Source organism: Mesoplodon densirostris, chromosome 1 (genome assembly GCF_025265405.1).
Source record: "Mesoplodon densirostris isolate mMesDen1 chromosome 1, mMesDen1 primary haplotype, whole genome shotgun sequence".
Lineage (NCBI taxonomy): Eukaryota > Metazoa > Chordata > Mammalia > Artiodactyla > Ziphiidae > Mesoplodon > Mesoplodon densirostris.
In genome coordinates, this window is record NC_082661.1 from 245,251,851 (window position 1) to 245,272,427 (window position 20,577).

The window sequence follows — 20,577 nt, forward strand, 5'->3', positions numbered from 1 at the left end:
ACGATTTTCGCCCATTCTGAGGGATGCCTTTTGCCATTCCCGTTTTTTGAACAAAAAAGGAAAGAAAGAAAAAGAAGCAGAACACTAATGTGCGTAAAATATGCCTTTTGAAATGGTCGTTTTGAAATATGGACGTCCTTTGAATTTTTTGGTCGATATGTGACCCCAGGATTTGTTTTCAGGGCAGGTGTCATTTACAGGCGTGCAATGATTTTGAATATCAACTGACCATTAGCGCTGGGATTAAAGCTGCTGTTGCGTGAAACGGCCACAAGGTGGCAGCAGTTCTCCCTTACCAAATCTGGTTACTAGAGCAACAGAGCGTCAATGGAAGTCATGTTCTAGATTGGAATTTAGAATGGAATGTGCCAGGAGAAAGCCCCTCAAGTTTGTCTCACTACTTCTTGTTCCTGTTTTTAATTTTTTTTTATTTTCTATTACAGCAAGTTTGATTACAATGTTTGGCTTGTTGTAGGTGTAGAAGATGTGGTTCTTTTACACATATACAGATGTCTGTTCTTCCTGGGATCCTTTTCCCATGTACGTTAGCACAGAATGTTGAGTAGTCTTCTCTTGGTATTCCGTAGGTCTTTGGTGATTTTATATGTCACCTGTGTTTGATTATGTCTGTTAACCCCGATATCGTAATGAAACCAATCCTCACACCTTTCCATTGGTGAACCATAAGTTTGTTTAATGAATCTGTGATTGCCCTTCTCCGTGGAAATATCTGCCCTGGTATCCATTTTTAGGTAACACCTATAAGTGATATGATACGATATGTGTCTTTCACTTTCTGACTTACTCCAAGTCACGTGATTACCTCTAGACTCATCTACGGGGCTGCAAATGGCATTGTGTCCTTTTTTTCCTTGGCTTCTATTCTGCCTTAGCGAGGTCCATTTTCAACAATGTGATTTCTTGAGGGTTGTGGATTAGCTGACCTGGGCAGCCTTACCCTGCCGGCCGGCCCTCCCCAGGTGTGCCTGGTTGAGGTCAATATAAACAGCGCTCCAGGCAGCAATAGCCCCTGAAGTTGTGCCTGACTCCATATTCTCTGCCCCGTCAGCAGTCTCGGGGCTGTGCTGGTGGGAGGGAGTGAGGGGCCAAGGCTTTGTTGGTGGCCCGGTGTGAGTGGGGCTCTGCTGGCCTTTCTGCAGGAGTTGCCAGGCTGCCACCTGTAAAGAAGAGGATGTGTCACCCATACCTTCCGATGGAATTTCTCTCCGGACAGAGGTGAGGAAGGAAAAAAGCAGTGGGGGCCGGGACAGGAGGGGTATCTCAGGCAGGGCAATAGAAAGCTTCCAGAAGAGCGCCCGGGGCCAGGACCATCCTGGCTGGCCTGCAGGCACCAAGTTGGCCTGCGTGCTGTCGCTGGTGTGGCTCCACGGCCCTTCCTCTAGGCTTTCAAGCCCTTGTACATATTCAGGTGTTTTACCTGGGAAGGGTGGGAACAGTTCAGCAGCATCTGGCCTGGGGCTCAGCTCACGTTTACTCACAGCTGCCTCAGCACGGTCCCCCAGCTTTGCAATGAGGACGCTCCTTGCATGGGGGGTGGGTTGCTGGCTGTATGGGAGGTGATTCCCCACCTCTGACCAATTTCAGAATTGTTTACTGCTGGAGCAAGTGCCCTGATAGGGTTTCCCTCTGTATAACTGGTGGGTTCAGGTTTTTTTTTTCTCTTATGGTTCAAGTTAGATTTGATTCCTCTTTTATGTATTTATAGATATAAGCATGGAAATAATTCATTCCTATAAATACATCTGTGTGAAGGGAATAACTTTTTTCTGTTTTATTTTAAAATTTTATTTTTTAAAATTTTGAAATTTAATTTTATTTATTTGTTTATACAGCAGGTTATTATTAGTTATGTATCTTATGCATATATATGTATACAGGTCAATCCCAATCTCCCAACTCATCCCACCACCACCACCCCATGGCTTCCCACACTTGGTGTCCATACATTTGTTCTCTACCTCTGTGTCTCTATTTCTTCCCTGCAAACCAGTTCATCTGTACCATTTTTTAGGTTCCACATATATGCATTAATATACAATATTTGTTTTCCTCTTTCTGACTTACTTCATTCTGTATGACAGTCTCTAGATCCATCGATGTCTCTACAAATGACCCAGTTTCATTCCTTTTTATGGCTGAGTAATATTCCATTTTATATATGTACCACATCTTTATCCATTCATCTGTCTGTGGGCATTTAGCTTGCTTCCATTACCTGGCTATTGTAAATAGTGCTGCAATGATCATTGTGGTGAATGTGCCTTTTTGATTTATGGTTTTCTCTGGGTATGTGCCCAGAAGTGGGATTGCTGGATCAGATGGTAATTCTATTTCTAGTTTTTTTAAGGAAACTCCATACTGTTCTCCATAGTGACTGTATCAATTTACATCCCCACCAATAGTGGAAGAGGGCTCCTTTTGTCCACACCCTCCCCAGAATTTGTTGTTTGTAGATTTTCTGATGATGCCGATTTTAACAGGTGTGGGGTGATACCTCATTGTAGTTTTGATTTGCATTTCTCTAATAATTAGTGCTGTTGAGCAACTTTTCATGTGCGTCTTGGCCATCTCTGTGTCTTCTTTGAAGAAACGTCTCTTTAGATCTTCTGCCCATTTTTGTATTGTGTTGTTTGTTTTTTTAATAGTAAGCTGCATGAGCTGTTTATATATATATTGGAGATTAAACCTTTGTCCATTGATTCATTTGCAACGATTTTCGCCCATTCTGAGGGATGCCTTTTGCCATTCCCGTTTTTTGAACAAAAAAGGAAAGAAAGAAAAAGAAGCAGAACACTAATGTGCGTAAAATATGCCTTTTGAAATGGTCGTTTTGAAATATGGACGTCCTTTGAATTTTTTGGTCGATATGTGACCCCAGGATTTGTTTTCAGGGCAGGTGTCATTTACAGGCGTGCAATGATTTTGAATATCAACTGACCATTAGCGCTGGGATTAAAGCTGCTGTTGCGTGAAACGGCCACAAGGTGGCAGCAGTTCTCCCTTACCAAATCTGGTTACTAGAGCAACAGAGCGTCAATGGAAGTCATGTTCTAGATTGGAATTTAGAATGGAATGTGCCAGGAGAAAGCCCCTCAAGTTTGTCTCACTACTTCTTGTTCCTGTTTTTAATTTTTTTTTATTTTCTATTACAGCAAGTTTGATTACAATGTTTGGCTTGTTGTAGGTGTAGAAGATGTGGTTCTTTTACACATATACAGATGTCTGTTCTTCCTGGGATCCTTTTCCCATGTACGTTAGCACAGAATGTTGAGTAGTCTTCTCTTGGTATTCCGTAGGTCTTTGGTGATTTTATATGTCACCTGTGTTTGATTATGTCTGTTAACCCCGATATCGTAATGAAACCAATCCTCACACCTTTCCATTGGTGAACCATAAGTTTGTTTAATGAATCTGTGATTGCCCTTCTCCGTGGAAATATCTGCCCTGGTATCCATTTTTAGGTAACACCTATAAGTGATATGATACGATATGTGTCTTTCACTTTCTGACTTACTCCAAGTCACGTGATTACCTCTAGACTCATCTACGGGGCTGCAAATGGAATTGTGTCCTTTTTTTCCTTGGCTTCTATTCTGCCTTAGCGAGGTCCATTTTCAACAATGTGATTCCCTGAGGGTTGTGGATTAGCTGACCTGGGCAGCCTTACCCTGCCGACCGGCCCTCCCCAGGTGTGCCTGGTTGAGGTCAATATAAACAGCGCTCCAGGCAGCAATAGCCCCTGAAGTTGTGCCTGACTCCATATTCTCTGCCCCGTCAGCAGTCTCGGGGCTGTGCTGGTGGGAGGGAGTGAGGGGCCAAGGCTTTGTTGGTGGCCCGGTGTGAGTGGGGCTCTGCTGGCCTTTCTGCAGGAGTTGCCAGGCTGCCACCTGTAAAGAAGAGGATGTGTCACCCATACCTTCCGCTGGAATTTCTCTCCGGACAGAGGTGAGGAAGGAAAAAAGCAGTGGGGGCCGGGACAGGAGGGGTATCTCAGGCAGGGCAATAGAAAGCTTCCAGAAGAGCGCCCGGGGCCAGGACCATCCTGGCTGGCCTGCAGGCACCAAGTTGGCCTGCGTGCTGTCGCTGGTGTGGCTCCACGGCCCTTCCTCTAGGCTTTCAAGCCCTTGTACATATTCAGGTGTTTTACCTGGGAAGGGTGGGAACAGTTCAGCTGCAGCTGGCCTGGGGCTCAGCTCACGTTTACTCACTGATGCCTCAGCACGGTCCCCCAGCTTTGCAATGAGGATGCTCCTTGCATGGGGGGTGGGTTGCTGGCTGTATGGGAGGTGATTCCCCACCTCTGACCAATTTCAGAATTGTTTACTGCTGGAGCAAGTGCCTTGATAGGGTTTCCCTCTGTATAACTGGTGGCTTCAGGGTTTTTTTTTCTTTTATGGTTCGAGTTAGATTTGATTCCTCTTTTATGTATTTATAGATATAAGCATGGAAATAATTCATTCCTATAAATACATCTGTGTGAAGGGAAGAACTTTTTTCTGTTTTATTTTAAAATTTTATTTTTTAAAATTTTGAAATTTAATTTTATTTATTTGTTTATACAGCAGGTTATTATTAGTTATGTATTTTATGCATATACATGTATACAGGTCAATCCCAATCTCCCAACTCATCCCACCACCACCACCCCATGGCTTCCCACACTTGGTGTCCATACGTTTGTTCTCTACCTCTGTGTCTCTATTTCTTCCCTGCAAACCAGTTCATCTGTACCATTTTTAGGTTCCACATATATGCATTAATATACAATATTTGTTTTCCTCTTTCTGACTTACTTCATTCTGTATGACAGTCTCTAGATCCATCGATGTCTCTACAAATGACCCAGTTTCATTCCTTTTTATGGCTGAGTAATATTCCATTTTATATATGTACCACATCTTTATCCATTCATCTGTCTGTGGGCATTTAGCTTGCTTCCATTACCTGGCTATTGTAAATAGTGCTGCAATGATCATTGTGGTGAATGTGCCTTTTTGATTTATGGTTTTCTCTGGGTATGTGCCCAGAAGTGGGATTGCTGGATCAGATGGTAATTCTATTTCTAGTTTTTTTAAGGAAACTCCATACTGTTCTCCATAGTGACTGTATCAATTTACATCCCCACCAATAGTGGAAGAGGGCTCCTTTTGTCCACACCCTCCCCAGAATTTGTTGTTTGTAGATTTTCTGATGATGCCGATTTTAACAGGTGTGGGGTGATACCTCATTGTAGTTTTGATTTGCATTTCTCTAATAATTAGTGCTGTTGAGCAGCTTTTCATGTGCGTCTTGGCCATCTCTGTGTCTTCTTTGAAGAAACGTCTCTTTAGATCTTCTGCCCATTTTTGTATTGGGTTGTTTGTTTTTTTAATAGTAAGCTGCATGAGCTGTTTATATATATATATTGGAGATTAAACCTTTGTCCATTGATTCATTTGCAACGATTTTCGCCCATTCTGAGGGATGCCTTTTTCCATTCCCGTTTTTTGAACAAAAAAGGAAAGAAAGAAAAAGAAGCAGAACACTAATGTGCGTAAAATATGCCTTTTGAAATGGTCGTTTTGAAATATGGACGTCCTTTGAATTTTTTGGTCGATATGTGACCCCAGGATTTGTTTTCAGGGCAGGTGTCATTTACAGGCCTGCAATGATTTTGAATATCAACTGACCATTAGCGCTGGGATTAAAGCTGCTGTTGCGTGAAACGGCCACAAGGTGGCAGCAGTTCTCCCTTACCAAATCTGGTTACTAGAGCAACAGAGCCTCAATGGAAGTCGTGTTCTAGATTGGAATTTAGAATGGAATGTGCCAGGAGAAAGCCCCTCAAGTTTGTCTCACTACTTCTTATTCCTGTTTTTAATTTTTTTTTTTATTTTCTATTACAGCAAGTTTGATTACAATGTTTGGCTTGTTGTAGGTGTAGAAGATGTGGTTCTTTTACACATATACAGATGTCTGTTCTTCCTGGGATCCTTTTCCCATGTACGTTAGGACAGAATGTTGAGTAGTCTTCTCTTGGTATTCCGTAGGTCTGTGGTGATTTTATATGTCACCTGTGTTTGATTATGTCTGTTAACCCCGATATCGTAATGAAACCAATCCTCACACCTTTCCATTGGTGAACCATAAGTTTGTTTAATGAATCTGTGATTGCCCTTCTCCGTGGAAATATCTGCCCTGGTATCCATTTTTAGGTAACACCTATAAGTGATATGATACGATATGTGTCTTTCACTTTCTGACTTACTCCAAGTCACGTGATTACCTCTAGACTCATCTACGGGGCTGCAAATGGCATTGTGTCCTGTTTTTCCTTGGCTTCTATTCTGCCTTAGCGAGGTCCATTTTCAACAATGTGATTCCCTGAGGGTTGTGGATTAGCTGACCTGGGCAGCCTTACCCTGCCGGCCGGCCCTCCCCAGGTGTGCCTGGTTGAGGTCAATATAAACAGCGCTCCAGGCAGCAATAGCCCCTGAAGTTGTGCCTGACTCCATATTCTCTGCCCCGTCAGCAGTCTCAGGGCTGTGCTGGTGGGAGGGAGTGAGGGGCCAAGGCTTTGTTGGTGGCCCGGTGTGAGTGGGGCTCTGCTGGCCTTTCTGCAGGAGTTGCCAGGCTGCCACCTGTAAAGAAGAGGATGTGTCACCCATACCTTCCGATGGAATTTCTCTCCGGACAGAGGTGAGGAAGGAAAAAAGCAGTGGGGGCCGGGACAGGAGGGGTATCTCAGGCAGGGCAATAGAAAGCTTCCAGAAGAGCGCCCGGGGCCAGGACCATCCTGGCTGGCCTGCAGGCACCAAGTTGGCCTGCGTGCTGTCGCTGGTGTGGCTCCACGGCCCTTCCTCTAGGCTTTCAAGCCCTTGTACATATTCAGGTGTTTTACCTGGGAAGGGTGGGAACAGTTCAGCTGCAGCTGGCCTGGGGCTCAGCTCACGTTTACTCACTGATGCCTCAGCACGGTCCCCCAGCTTTGCAATGAGGACGCTCCTTGCATGGGGGGTGGGTTGCTGGCTGTATGGGAGGTGATTCCCCACCTCTGACCAATTTCAGAATTGTTTACTGCTGGAGCAAGTGCCCTGATAGGGTTTCCCTCTGTATAACTGGTGGGTTCAGGGTTTTTTTTTCTTTTATGGTTCAAGTTAGATTTGATTCCTCTTTTATGTATTTATAGATATAAGCATGGAAATAATTCATTCCTATAAATACATCTGTGTGAAGGGAAGAACTTTTTTCTGTTTTATTTTAAAATTTTATTTTTTAAAATTTTGAAATTTAATTTTATTTATTTGTTTATACAGCAGGTTATTATTAGTTATGTATTTTATGCATATACATGTATACAGGTCAATCCCAATCTCCCAACTCATCCCACCACCACCACCCCATGGCTTCCCACACTTGGTGTCCATACGTTTGTTCTCTACCTCTGTGTCTCTATTTCTTCCCTGCAAACCAGTTCATCTGTACCATTTTTTAGGTTCCACATATATGCATTAATATACAATATTTGTTTTCCTCTTTCTGACTTACTTCATTCTGTATGACAGTCTCTAGATCCATCGATGTCTCTACAAATGACCCAGTTTCATTCCTTTTTATGGCTGAGTAATATTCCATTTTATATATGTACCACATCTTTATCCATTCATCTGTCTGTGGGCATTTAGCTTGCTTCCATTACCTGGCTATTGTAAATAGTGCTGCAATGATCATTGTGGTGAATGTGCCTTTTTGATTTATGGTTTTCTCTGGGTATGTGCCCAGAAGTGGGATTGCTGGATCAGATGGTAATTCTATTTCTAGTTTTTTTAAGGAAACTCCATACTGTTCTCCATAGTGACTGTATCAATTTACATCCCCACCAATAGTGGAAGAGGGCTCCTTTTGTCCACACCCTCCCCAGAATTTGTTGTTTGTAGATTTTCTGATGATGCCGATTTTAACAGGTGTGGGGTGATACCTCATTGTAGTTTTGATTTGCATTTCTCTAATAATTAGTGCTGTTGAGCAGCTTTTCATGTGCGTCTTGGCCATCTCTGTGTCTTCTTTGAAGAAACGTCTCTTTAGATCTTCTGCCCATTTTTGTATTGGGTTGTTTGTTTTTTTAATAGTAAGCTGCATGAGCTGTTTATATATACATTGGAGATTAAACCTTTGTCCATTGATTCATTTGCAACGATTTTCGCCCATTCTGAGGGATGCCTTTTTCCATTCCCGTTTTTTGAACAAAAAAGGAAAGAAAGAAAAAGAAGCAGAACACTAATGTGCGTAAAATATGCCTTTTGAAATGGTCGTTTTGAAATATGGACGTCCTTTGAATTTTTTGGTCGATATGTGACCCCAGGATTTGTTTTCAGGGCAGGTGTCATTTACAGGCCTGCAATGATTTTGAATATCAACTGACCATTAGCGCTGGGATTAAAGCTGCTGTTGCGTGAAACGGCCACAAGGTGGCAGCAGTTCTCCCTTACCAAATCTGGTTACTAGAGCAACAGAGCCTCAATGGAAGTCGTGTTCTAGATTGGAATTTAGAATGGAATGTGCCAGGAGAAAGCCCCTCAAGTTTGTCTCACTACTTCTTGTTCCTGTTTTTAATTTTTTTTTTTATTTTCTATTACAGCAAGTTTGATTACAATGTTTGGCTTGTTGTAGGTGTAGAAGATGTGGTTCTTTTACACATATACAGATGTCTGTTCTTCCTGGGATCCTTTTCCCATGTACGTTAGGACAGAATGTTCAGTAGTCTTCTCTTGGTATTCCGTAGGTCTTTGGTGATTTTATATGTCACCTGTGTTTGATTATGTCTGTTAACCCCGATATCGTAATGAAACCAATCCTCACACCTTTCCATTGGTGAACCATAAGTTTGTTTAATGAATCTGTGATTGCCCTTCTCCGTGGAAATATCTGCCCTGGTATCCATTTTTAGGTAACACCTATAAGTGATATGATACGATATGTGTCTTTCACTTTCTGACTTACTCCAAGTCACGTGATTACCTCTAGACTCATCTACGGGGCTGCAAATGGCATTGTGTCCTTTTTTTCCTTGGCTTCTATTCTGCCTTAGCGAGGTCCATTTTCAACAATGTGATTCCCTGAGGGTTGTGGATTAGCTGACCTGGGCAGCCTTACCCTGCCGGCCGGCCCTCCCCAGGTGTGCCTGGTTGAGGTCAATATAAACAGCGCTCCAGGCAGCAATAGCCCCTGAAGTTGTGCCTGACTCCATATTCTCTGCCCCGTCAGCAGTCTCAGGGCTGTGCTGGTGGGAGGGAGTGAGGGGCCAAGGCTTTGTTGGTGGCCCGGTGTGAGTGGGGCTCTGCTGGCCTTTCTGCAGGAGTTGCCAGGCTGCCACCTGTAAAGAAGAGGATGTGTCACCCATACCTTCCGATGGAATTTCTCTCCGGACAGAGGTGAGGAAGGAAAAAAGCAGTGGGGGCCGGGACAGGAGGGGTATCTCAGGCAGGGCAATAGAAAGCTTCCAGAAGAGCGCCCGGGGCCAGGACCATCCTGGCTGGCCTGCAGGCACCAAGTTGGCCTGCGTGCTGTCGCTGGTGTGGCTCCACGGCCCTTCCTCTAGGCTTTCAAGCCCTTGTACATATTCAGGTGTTTTACCTGGGAAGGGTGGGAACAGTTCAGCTGCAGCTGGCCTGGGGCTCAGCTCACGTTTACTCACAGATGCCTCAGCACGGTCCCCCAGCTTTGCAATGAGGATGCTCCTTGCATGGGGGGTGGGTTGCTGGCTGTATGGGAGGTGATTCCCCACCTCTGACCAATTTCAGAATTGTTTACTGCTGGAGCAAGTGCCCTGATAGGGTTTCCCTCTGTATAACTGGTGGGTTCAGGGTTTTTTTTTCTTTTATGGTTCAAGTTAGATTTGATTCCTCTTTTATGTATTTATAGATATAAGCATGGAAATAATTCATTCCTATAAATACATCTGTGTGAAGGGAAGAACTTTTTTCTGTTTTATTTTAAAATTTTATTTTTTAAAATTTTGAAATTTAATTTTATTTATTTGTTTATACAGCAGGTTATTATTAGTTATGTATTTTATGCATATACATGTATACAGGTCAATCCCAATCTCCCAACTCATCCCACCACCACCACCCCATGGCTTCCCACACTTGGTGTCCATACGTTTGTTCTCTACCTCTGTGTCTCTATTTCTTCCCTGCAAACCAGTTCATCTGTACCATTTTTAGGTTCCACATATATGCATTAATATACAATATTTGTTTTCCTCTTTCTGACTTACTTCATTCTGTATGACAGTCTCTAGATCCATCGATGTCTCTACAAATGACCCAGTTTCATTCCTTTTTATGGCTGAGTAATATTCCATTTTATATATGTACCACATCTTTATCCATTCATCTGTCTGTGGGCATTTAGCTTGCTTCCATTACCTGGCTATTGTAAATAGTGCTGCAATGATCATTGTGGTGAATGTGCCTTTTTGATTTATGGTTTTCTCTGGGTATGTGCCCAGAAGTGGGATTGCTGGATCAGATGGTAATTCTATTTCTAGTTTTTTTAAGGAAACTCCATACTGTTCTCCATAGTGACTGTATCAATTTACATCCCCACCAATAGTGGAAGAGGGCTCCTTTTGTCCACACCCTCCCCAGAATTTGTTGTTTGTAGATTTTCTGATGATGCCGATTTTAACAGGTGTGGGGTGATACCTCATTGTAGTTTTGATTTGCATTTCTCTAATAATTAGTGCTGTTGAGCAGCTTTTCATGTGCGTCTTGGCCATCTCTGTGTCTTCTTTGAAGAAACGTCTCTTTAGATCTTCTGCCCATTTTTGTATTGGGTTGTTTGTTTTTTTAATAGTAAGCTGCATGAGCTGTTTATATATATATATATTGGAGATTAAACCTTTGTCCATTGATTCATTTGCAACGATTTTCGCCCATTCTGAGGGATGCCTTTTTCCATTCCCGTTTTTTGAACAAAAAAGGAAAGAAAGAAAAAGAAGCAGAACACTAATGTGCGTAAAATATGCCTTTTGAAATGGTCGTTTTGAAATATGGACGTCCTTTGAATTTTTTGGTCGATATGTGACCCCAGGATTTGTTTTCAGGGCAGGTGTCATTTACAGGCCTGCAATGATTTTGAATATCAACTGACCATTAGCGCTGGGATTAAAGCTGCTGTTGCGTGAAACGGCCACAAGGTGGCAGCAGTTCTCCCTTACCAAATCTGGTTACTAGAGCAACAGAGCCTCAATGGAAGTCGTGTTCTAGATTGGAATTTAGAATGGAATGTGCCAGGAGAAAGCCCCTCAAGTTTGTCTCACTACTTCTTGTTCCTGTTTTTATTTTATTTTTTTATTTTCTATTACAGCAAGTTTGATTACAATGTTTGGCTTGTTGTAGGTGTAGAAGATGTGGTTCTTTTACACATATACAGATGTCTGTTCTTCCTGGGATCCTTTTCCCATGTACGTTAGCACAGAATGTTGAGTAGTCTTCTCTTGGTATTCCGTAGGTCTTTGGTGATTTTATATGTCACCTGTGTTTGATTATGTCTGTTAACCCCGATATCGTAATGAAACCAATCCTCACACCTTTCCATTGGTGAACCATAAGTTTGTTTAATGAATCTGTGATTGCCCTTCTCCGTGGAAATATCTGCCCTGGCATCCATTTTTAGGTAACACCTATAAGTGATATGATACGATATGTGTCTTTCACTTTCTGACTTACTCCAAGTCACGTGATTACCTCTAGACTCATCTACGGGGCTGCAAATGGCATTGTGTCCTTTTTTTCCTTGGCTTCTATTCTGCCTTAGCGAGGTCCATTTTCAACAATGTGATTCCCTGAGGGTTGTGGATTAGCTGACCTGGGCAGCCTTACCCTGCCGGCCGGCCCTCCCCAGGTGTGCCTGGTTGAGGTCAATATAAACAGCGCTCCAGGCAGCAATAGCCCCTGAAGTTGTGCCTGACTCCATATTCTCTGCCCCGTCAGCAGTCTCAGGGCTGTGCTGGTGGGAGGGAGTGAGGGGCCAAGGCTTTGTTGGTGGCCCGGTGTGAGTGGGGCTCTGCTGGCCTTTCTGCAGGAGTTGCCAGGCTGCCACCTGTAAAGAAGAGGATGTGTCACCCATACCTTCCGATGGAATTTCTCTCCGGACAGAGGTGAGGAAGGAAAAAAGCAGTGGGGGCCGGGACAGGAGGGGTATCTCAGGCAGGGCAATAGAAAGCTTCCAGAAGAGCGCCCGGGGCCAGGACCATCCTGGCTGGCCTGCAGGCACCAAGTTGGCCTGCGTGCTGTCGCTGGTGTGGCTCCACGGCCCTTCCTCTAGGCTTTCAAGCCCTTGTACATATTCAGGTGTTTTACCTGGGAAGGGTGGGAACAGTTCAGCTGCAGCTGGCCTGGGGCTCAGCTCACGTTTACTCACAGATGCCTCAGCACGGTCCCCCAGCTTTGCAATGAGGATGCTCCTTGCATGGGGGGTGGGTTGCTGGCTGTATGGGAGGTGATTCCCCACCTCTGACCAATTTCAGAATTGTTTACTGCTGGAGCAAGTGCCCTGATAGGGTTTCCCTCTGTATAACTGGTGGGTTCAGGGTTTTTTTTTCTTTTATGGTTCAAGTTAGATTTGATTCCTCTTTTATGTATTTATAGATATAAGCATGGAAATAATTCATTCCTATAAATACATCTGTGTGAAGGGAAGAACTTTTTTCTGTTTTATTTTAAAATTTTATTTTTTAAAATTTTGAAATTTAATTTTATTTATTTGTTTATACAGCAGGTTATTATTAGTTATGTATTTTATGCATATACATGTATACAGGTCAATCCCAATCTCCCAACTCATCCCACCACCACCACCCCATGGCTTCCCACACTTGGTGTCCATACGTTTGTTCTCTACCTCTGTGTCTCTATTTCTTCCCTGCAAACCAGTTCATCTGTACCATTTTTTAGGTTCCACATATATGCATTAATATACAATATTTGTTTTCCTCTTTCTGACTTACTTCATTCTGTATGACAGTCTCTAGATCCATCGATGTCTCTACAAATGACCCAGTTTCATTCCTTTTTATGGCTGAGTAATATTCCATTTTATATATGTACCACATCTTTATCCATTCATCTGTCTGTGGGCATTTAGCTTGCTTCCATTACCTGGCTATTGTAAATAGTGCTGCAATGATCATTGTGGTGAATGTGCCTTTTTGATTTATGGTTTTCTCTGGGTATGTGCCCAGAAGTGGGATTGCTGGATCAGATGGTAATTCTATTTCTAGTTTTTTTAAGGAAACTCCATACTGTTCTCCATAGTGACTGTATCAATTTACATCCCCACCAATAGTGGAAGAGGGCTCCTTTTGTCCACACCCTCCCCAGAATTTGTTGTTTGTAGATTTTCTGATGATGCCGATTTTAACAGGTGTGGGGTGATACCTCATTGTAGTTTTGATTTGCATTTCTCTAATAATTAGTGCTGTTGAGCAGCTTTTCATGTGCGTCTTGGCCATCTCTGTGTCTTCTTTGAAGAAACGTCTCTTTAGATCTTCTGCCCATTTTTGTATTGGGTTGTTTGTTTTTTTAATAGTAAGCTGCATGAGCTGTTTATATATACATTGGAGATTAAACCTTTGTCCATTGATTCATTTGCAACGATTTTCGCCCATTCTGAGGGATGCCTTTTGCCATTCCCGTTTTTTGAACAAAAAAGGAAAGAAAGAAAAAGAAGCAGAACACTAATGTGCGTAAAATATGCCTTTTGAAATGGTCGTTTTGAAATATGGACGTCCTTTGAATTTTTTGGTCGATATGTGACCCCAGGATTTGTTTTCAGGGCAGGTGTCATTTACAGGCCTGCAATGATTTTGAATATCAACTGACCATTAGCGCTGGGATTAAAGCTGCTGTTGCGTGAAACGGCCACAAGGTGGCAGCAGTTCTCCCTTACCAAATCTGGTTACTAGAGCAACAGAGCCTCAATGGAAGTCGTGTTCTAGATTGGAATTTAGAATGGAATGTGCCAGGAGAAAGCCCCTCAAGTTTGTCTCACTACTTCTTGTTCCTGTTTTTAATTTTTTTTTTTATTTTCTATTACAGCAAGTTTGATTACAATGTTTGGCTTGTTGTAGGTGTAGAAGATGTGGTTCTTTTACACATATACAGATGTCTGTTCTTCCTGGGATCCTTTTCCCATGTACGTTAGGACAGAATGTTCAGTAGTCTTCTCTTGGTATTCCGTAGGTCTTTGGTGATTTTATATGTCACCTGTGTTTGATTATGTCTGTTAACCCCGATATCGTAATGAAACCAATCCTCACACCTTTCCATTGGTGAACCATAAGTTTGTTTAATGAATCTGTGATTGCCCTTCTCCGTGGAAATATCTGCCCTGGTATCCATTTTTAGGTAACACCTATAAGTGATATGATACGATATGTGTCTTTCACTTTCTGACTTACTCCAAGTCACGTGATTACCTCTAGACTCATCTACGGGGCTGCAAATGGCATTGTGTCCTTTTTTTCCTTGGCTTCTATTCTGCCTTAGCGAGGTCCATTTTCAACAATGTGATTCCCTGAGGGTTGTGGATTAGCTGACCTGGGCAGCCTTACCCTGCCGGCCGGCCCTCCCCAGGTGTGCCTGGTTGAGGTCAATATAAACAGCGCTCCAGGCAGCAATAGCCCCTGAAGTTGTGCCTGACTCCATATTCTCTGCCCCGTCAGCAGTCTCAGGGCTGTGCTGGTGGGAGGGAGTGAGGGGCCAAGGCTTTGTTGGTGGCCCGGTGTGAGTGGGGCTCTGCTGGCCTTTCTGCAGGAGTTGCCAGGCTGCCACCTGTAAAGAAGAGGATGTGTCACCCATACCTTCCGATGGAATTTCTCTCCGGACAGAGGTGAGGAAGGAAAAAAGCAGTGGGGGCCGGGACAGGAGGGGTATCTCAGGCAGGGCAATAGAAAGCTTCCAGAAGAGCGCCCGGGGCCAGGACCATCCTGGCTGGCCTGCAGGCACCAAGTTGGCCTGCGTGCTGTCGCTGGTGTGGCTCCACGGCCCTTCCTCTAGGCTTTCAAGCCCTTGTACATATTCAGGTGTTTTACCTGGGAAGGGTGGGAACAGTTCAGCTGCAGCTGGCCTGGGGCTCAGCTCACGTTTACTCACAGATGCCTCAGCACGGTCCCCCAGCTTTGCAATGAGGATGCTCCTTGCATGGGGGGTGGGTTGCTGGCTGTATGGGAGGTGATTCCCCACCTCTGACCAATTTCAGAATTGTTTACTGCTGGAGCAAGTGCCCTGATAGGGTTTCCCTCTGTATAACTGGTGGCTTCAGGGTTTTTTTTTCTTTTATGGTTCGAGTTAGATTTGATTCCTCTTTTATGTATTTATAGATATAAGCATGGAAATAATTCATTCCTATAAATACATCTGTGTGAAGGGAAGAACTTTTTTCTGTTTTATTTTAAAATTTTATTTTTTAAAATTTTGAAATTTAATTTTATTTATTTGTTTATACAGCAGGTTATTATTAGTTATGTATTTTATGCATATACATGTATACAGGTCAATCCCAATCTCCCAACTCATCCCACCACCACCACCCCATGGCTTCCCACACTTGGTGTCCATACGTTTGTTCTCTACCTCTGTGTCTCTATTTCTTCCCTGCAAACCAGTTCATCTGTACCATTTTTTAGGTTCCACATATATGCATTAATATACAATATTTGTTTTCCTCTTTCTGACTTACTTCATTCTGTATGACAGTCTCTAGATCCATCGATGTCTCTACAAATGACCCAGTTTCATTCCTTTTTATGGCTGAGTAATATTCCATTTTATATATGTACCACATCTTTATCCATTCATCTGTCTGTGGGCATTTAGCTTGCTTCCATTACCTGGCTATTGTAAATAGTGCTGCAATGATCATTGTGGTGAATGTGCCTTTTTGATTTATGGTTTTCTCTGGGTATGTGCCCAGAAGTGGGATTGCTGGATCAGATGGTAATTCTATTTCTAGTTTTTTTAAGGAAACTCCATACTGTTCTCCATAGTGACTGTATCAATTTACATCCCCACCAATAGTGGAAGAGGGCTCCTTTTGTCCACACCCTCCCCAGAATTTGTTGTTTGTAGATTTTCTGATGATGCCGATTTTAACAGGTGTGGGGTGATACCTCATTGTAGTTTTGATTTGCATTTCTCTAATAATTAGTGCTGTTGAGCAGCTTTTCATGTGCGTCTTGGCCATCTCTGTGTCTTCTTTGAAGAAACGTCTCTTTAGATCTTCTGCCCATTTTTGTATTGGGTTGTTTGTTTTTTTAATAGTAAGCTGCATGAGCTGTTTATATATACATTGGAGATTAAACCTTTGTCCATTGATTCATTTGCAACGATTTTCGCCCATTCTGAGGGATGCCTTTTTCCATTCCCGTTTTTTGAACAAAAAAGGAAAGAAAGAAAAAGAAGCAGAACACTAATGTGCGTAAAATATGCCTTTTGAAATGGTCGTTTTGAAATATGGACGTCCTTTGAATTTTTTGGTCGATATGTGACCCCAGGATTTGTTTTCAGGGCAGGTGTCATTTACAGGCCTGCAATGATTTTGAATATCAACTGACCATTAGCGCTGGGATTAAAGCTGCTGTTGCGTGAAACGGCCACAAGGTGGCAGCAGTTCTCCCTTACCAAATCTGGTTACTAGAGCAACAGAGCCTCAATGGAAGTCGTGTTCTAGATTGGAATTTAGAATGGAATGTGCCAGGAGAAAGCCCCTCAAGTTTGTCTCACTACTTCTTGTTCCTGTTTTTAATTTTTTTTTTATTTTCTATTACAGCAAGTTTGATTACAATGTTTGGCTTGTTGTAGGTGTAGAAGATGTGGTTCTTTTACACATATACAGATGTCTGTTCTTCCTGGGATCCTTTTCCCATGTACGTTAGGACAGAATGTTCAGTAGTCTTCTCTTGGTATTCCGTAGGTCTTTGGTGATTTTATATGTCACCTGTGTTTGATTATGTCTGTTAACCCCGATATCGTAATGAAACCAATCCTCACACCTTTCCATTGGTGAACCATAAGTTTGTTTAATGAATCTGTGATTGCCCTTCTCCGTGGAAATATCTGCCCTGGTATCCATTTTTAGGTAACACCTATAAGTGATATGATACGATATGTGTCTTTCACTTTCTGACTTACTCCAAGTCACGTGATTACCTCTAGACTCATCTACGGGGCTGCAAATGGCATTGTGTCCTTTTTTTCCTTGGCTTCTATTCTGCCTTAGCGAGGTCCATTTTCAACAATGTGATTCCCTGAGGGTTGTGGATTAGCTGACCTGGGCAGCCTTACCCTGCCGGCCGGCCCTCCCCAGGTGTGCCTGGTTGAGGTCAATATAAACAGCGCTCCAGGCAGCAATAGCCCCTGAAGTTGTGCCTGACTCCATATTCTCTGCCCCGTCAGCAGTCTCAGGGCTGTGCTGGTGGGAGGGAGTGAGGGGCCAAGGCTTTGTTGGTGGCCCGGTGTGAGTGGGGCTCTGCTGGCCTTTCTGCAGGGGTTGCCAGGCTGCCACCTGTAAAGAAGAGGATGTGTCACCCATACCTTCCGATGGAATTTCTCTCCGGACAGAGGTGAGGAAGGAAAAAAGCAGTGGGGGCCGGGACAGGAGGGGTATCTCAGGCAGGGCAATAGAAAGCTTCCAGAAGAGCGCCCGGGGCCAGGACCATCCTGGCTGGCCTGCAGGCACCAAGTTGGCCTGCGTGCTGTCGCTGGTGTGGCTCCACGGCCCTTCCTCTAGGCTTTCAAGCCCTTGTACATATTCAGGTGTTTTACCTGGGAAGGGTGGGAACAGTTCAGCTGCAGCTGGCCTGGGGCTCAGCTCACGTTTACTCACAGATGCCTCAGCACGGTCCCCCAGCTTTGCAATGAGGATGCTCCTTGCATGGGGGGTGGGTTGCTGGCTGTATGGGAGGTGATTCCCCACCTCTGACCAATTTCAGAATTGTTTACTGCTGGAGCAAGTGCCCTGATAGGGTTTCCCTCTGTATAACTGGTGGGTTCAGGGTTTTTTTTTCTTTTATGGTTCAAGTTAGATTTGATTCCTCTTTTATGTATTTATAGATATAAGCATGGAAATAATTCATTCCTATAAATACATCTGTGTGAAGGGAAGAACTTTTTTCTGTTTTATTTTAAAATTTTATTTTTTAAAATTTTGAAATTTAATTTTATTTATTTGTTTATACAGCAGGTTATTATTAGTTATGTATTTTATGCATATACATGTATACAGGTCAATCCCAATCTCCCAACTCATCCCACCACCACCACCCCATGGCTTCCCACACTTGGTGTCCATACGTTTGTTCTCTACCTCTGTGTCTCTATTTCTTCCCTGCAAACCAGTTCATCTGTACCATTTTTTAGGTTCCACATATATGCATTAATATACAATATTTGTTTTCCTCTTTCTGACTTACTTCATTCTGTATGACAGTCTCTAGATCCATCGATGTCTCTACAAATGACCCAGTTTCATTCCTTTTTATGGCTGAGTAATATTCCATTTTATATATGTACCACATCTTTATCCATTCATCTGTCTGTGGGCATTTAGCTTGCTTCCATTACCTGGCTATTGTAAATAGTGCTGCAATGATCATTGTGGTGAATGTGCCTTTTTGATTTATGGTTTTCTCTGGGTATGTGCCCAGAAGTTGGATTGCTGGATCAGATGGTAATTCTATTTCTAGTTTTTTTAAGGAAACTCCATACTGTTCTCCATAGTGACTGTATCAATTTACATCCCCACCAATAGTGGAAGAGGGCTCCTTTTGTCCACACCCTCCCCAGAATTTGTTGTTTGTAGATTTTCTGATGATGCCGATTTTAACAGGTGTGGGGTGATACCTCATTGTAGTTTTGATTTGCATTTCTCTAATAATTAGTGCTGTTGAGCAGCTTTTCATGTGCGTCTTGGCCATCTCTGTGTCTTCTTTGAAGAAACGTCTCTTTAGATCTTCTGCCCATTTTTGTATTGGGTTGTTTGTTTTTTTAATAGTAAGCTGCATGAGCTGTTTATATATACATTGGAGATTAAACCTTTGTCCATTGATTCATTTGCAACGATTTTCGCCCATTCTGAGGGATGCCTTTTTCCATTCCCGTTTTTTGAACAAAAAAGGAAAGAAAGAAAAAGAAGCAGAACACTAATGTGCGTAAAATATGCCTTTTGAAATGGTCGTTTTGAAATATGGACGTCCTTTGAATTTTTTGGTCGATATGTGACCCCAGGATTTGTTTTCAGGGCAGGTGTCATTTACAGGCCTGCAATGATTTTGAATATCAACTGACCATTAGCGCTGGGATTAAAGCTGCTGTTGCGTGAAACGGCCACAAGGTGGCAGCAGTTCTCCCTTACCAAATCTGGTTACTAGAGCAACAGAGCCTCAATGGAAGTCGTGTTCTAGATTGGAATTTAGAATGGAATGTGCCAGGAGAAAGCCCCTCAAGTTTGTCTCACTACTTCTTGTTCCTGTTTTTAATTTTTTTTTTATTTTCTATTACAGCAAGTTTGATTACAATGTTTGGCTTGTTGTAGGTGTAGAAGATGTGGTTCTTTTACACATATACAGATGTCTGTTCTTCCTGGGATCCTTTTCCCATGTACGTTAGGACAGAATGTTCAGTAGTCTTCTCTTGGTATTCCGTAGGTCTTTGGTGATTTTATATGTCACCTGTGTTTGATTATGTCTGTTAACCCCGATATCGTAATGAAACCAATCCTCACACCTTTCCATTGGTGAACCATAAGTTTGTTTAATGAATCTGTGATTGCCCTTCTCCGTGGAAATATCTGCCCTGGTATCCATTTTTAGGTAACACCTATAAGTGATATGATACGATATGTGTCTTTCACTTTCTGACTTACTCCAAGTCACGTGATTACCTCTAGACTCATCTACGGGGCTGCAAATGGCATTGTGTCCTTTTTTTCCTTGGCTTCTATTCTGCCTTAGCGAGGTCCATTTTCAACAATGTGATTCCCTGAGGGTTGTGGATTAGCTGACCTGGGCAGCCTTACCCTGCCGGCCGGCCCTCCCCAGGTGTGCCTGGTTGAGGTCAATATAAACAGCGCTCCAGGCAGCAATAGCCCCTGAAGTTGTGCCTGACTCCATATTCTCTGCCCCGTCAGCAGTCTCAGGGCTGTGCTGGTGGGAGGGAGTGAGGGGCCAAGGCTTTGTTGGTGGCCCGGTGTGAGTGGGGCTCTGCTGGCCTTTCTGCAGGGGTTGCCAGGCTGCCACCTGTAAAGAAGAGGATGTGTCACCCATACCTTCCGATGGAATTTCTCTCCGGACAGAGGTGAGGAAGGAAAAAAGCAGTGGGGGCCGGGACAGGAGGGGTATCTCAGGCAGGGCAATAGAAAGCTTCCAGAAGAGCGCCCGGGGCCAGGACCATCCTGGCTGGCCTGCAGGCACCAAGTTGGCCTGCGTGCTGTCGCTGGTGTGGCTCCACGGCCCTTCCTCTAGGCTTTCAAGCCCTTGTACATATTCAGGTGTTTTACCTGGGAAGGGTGGGA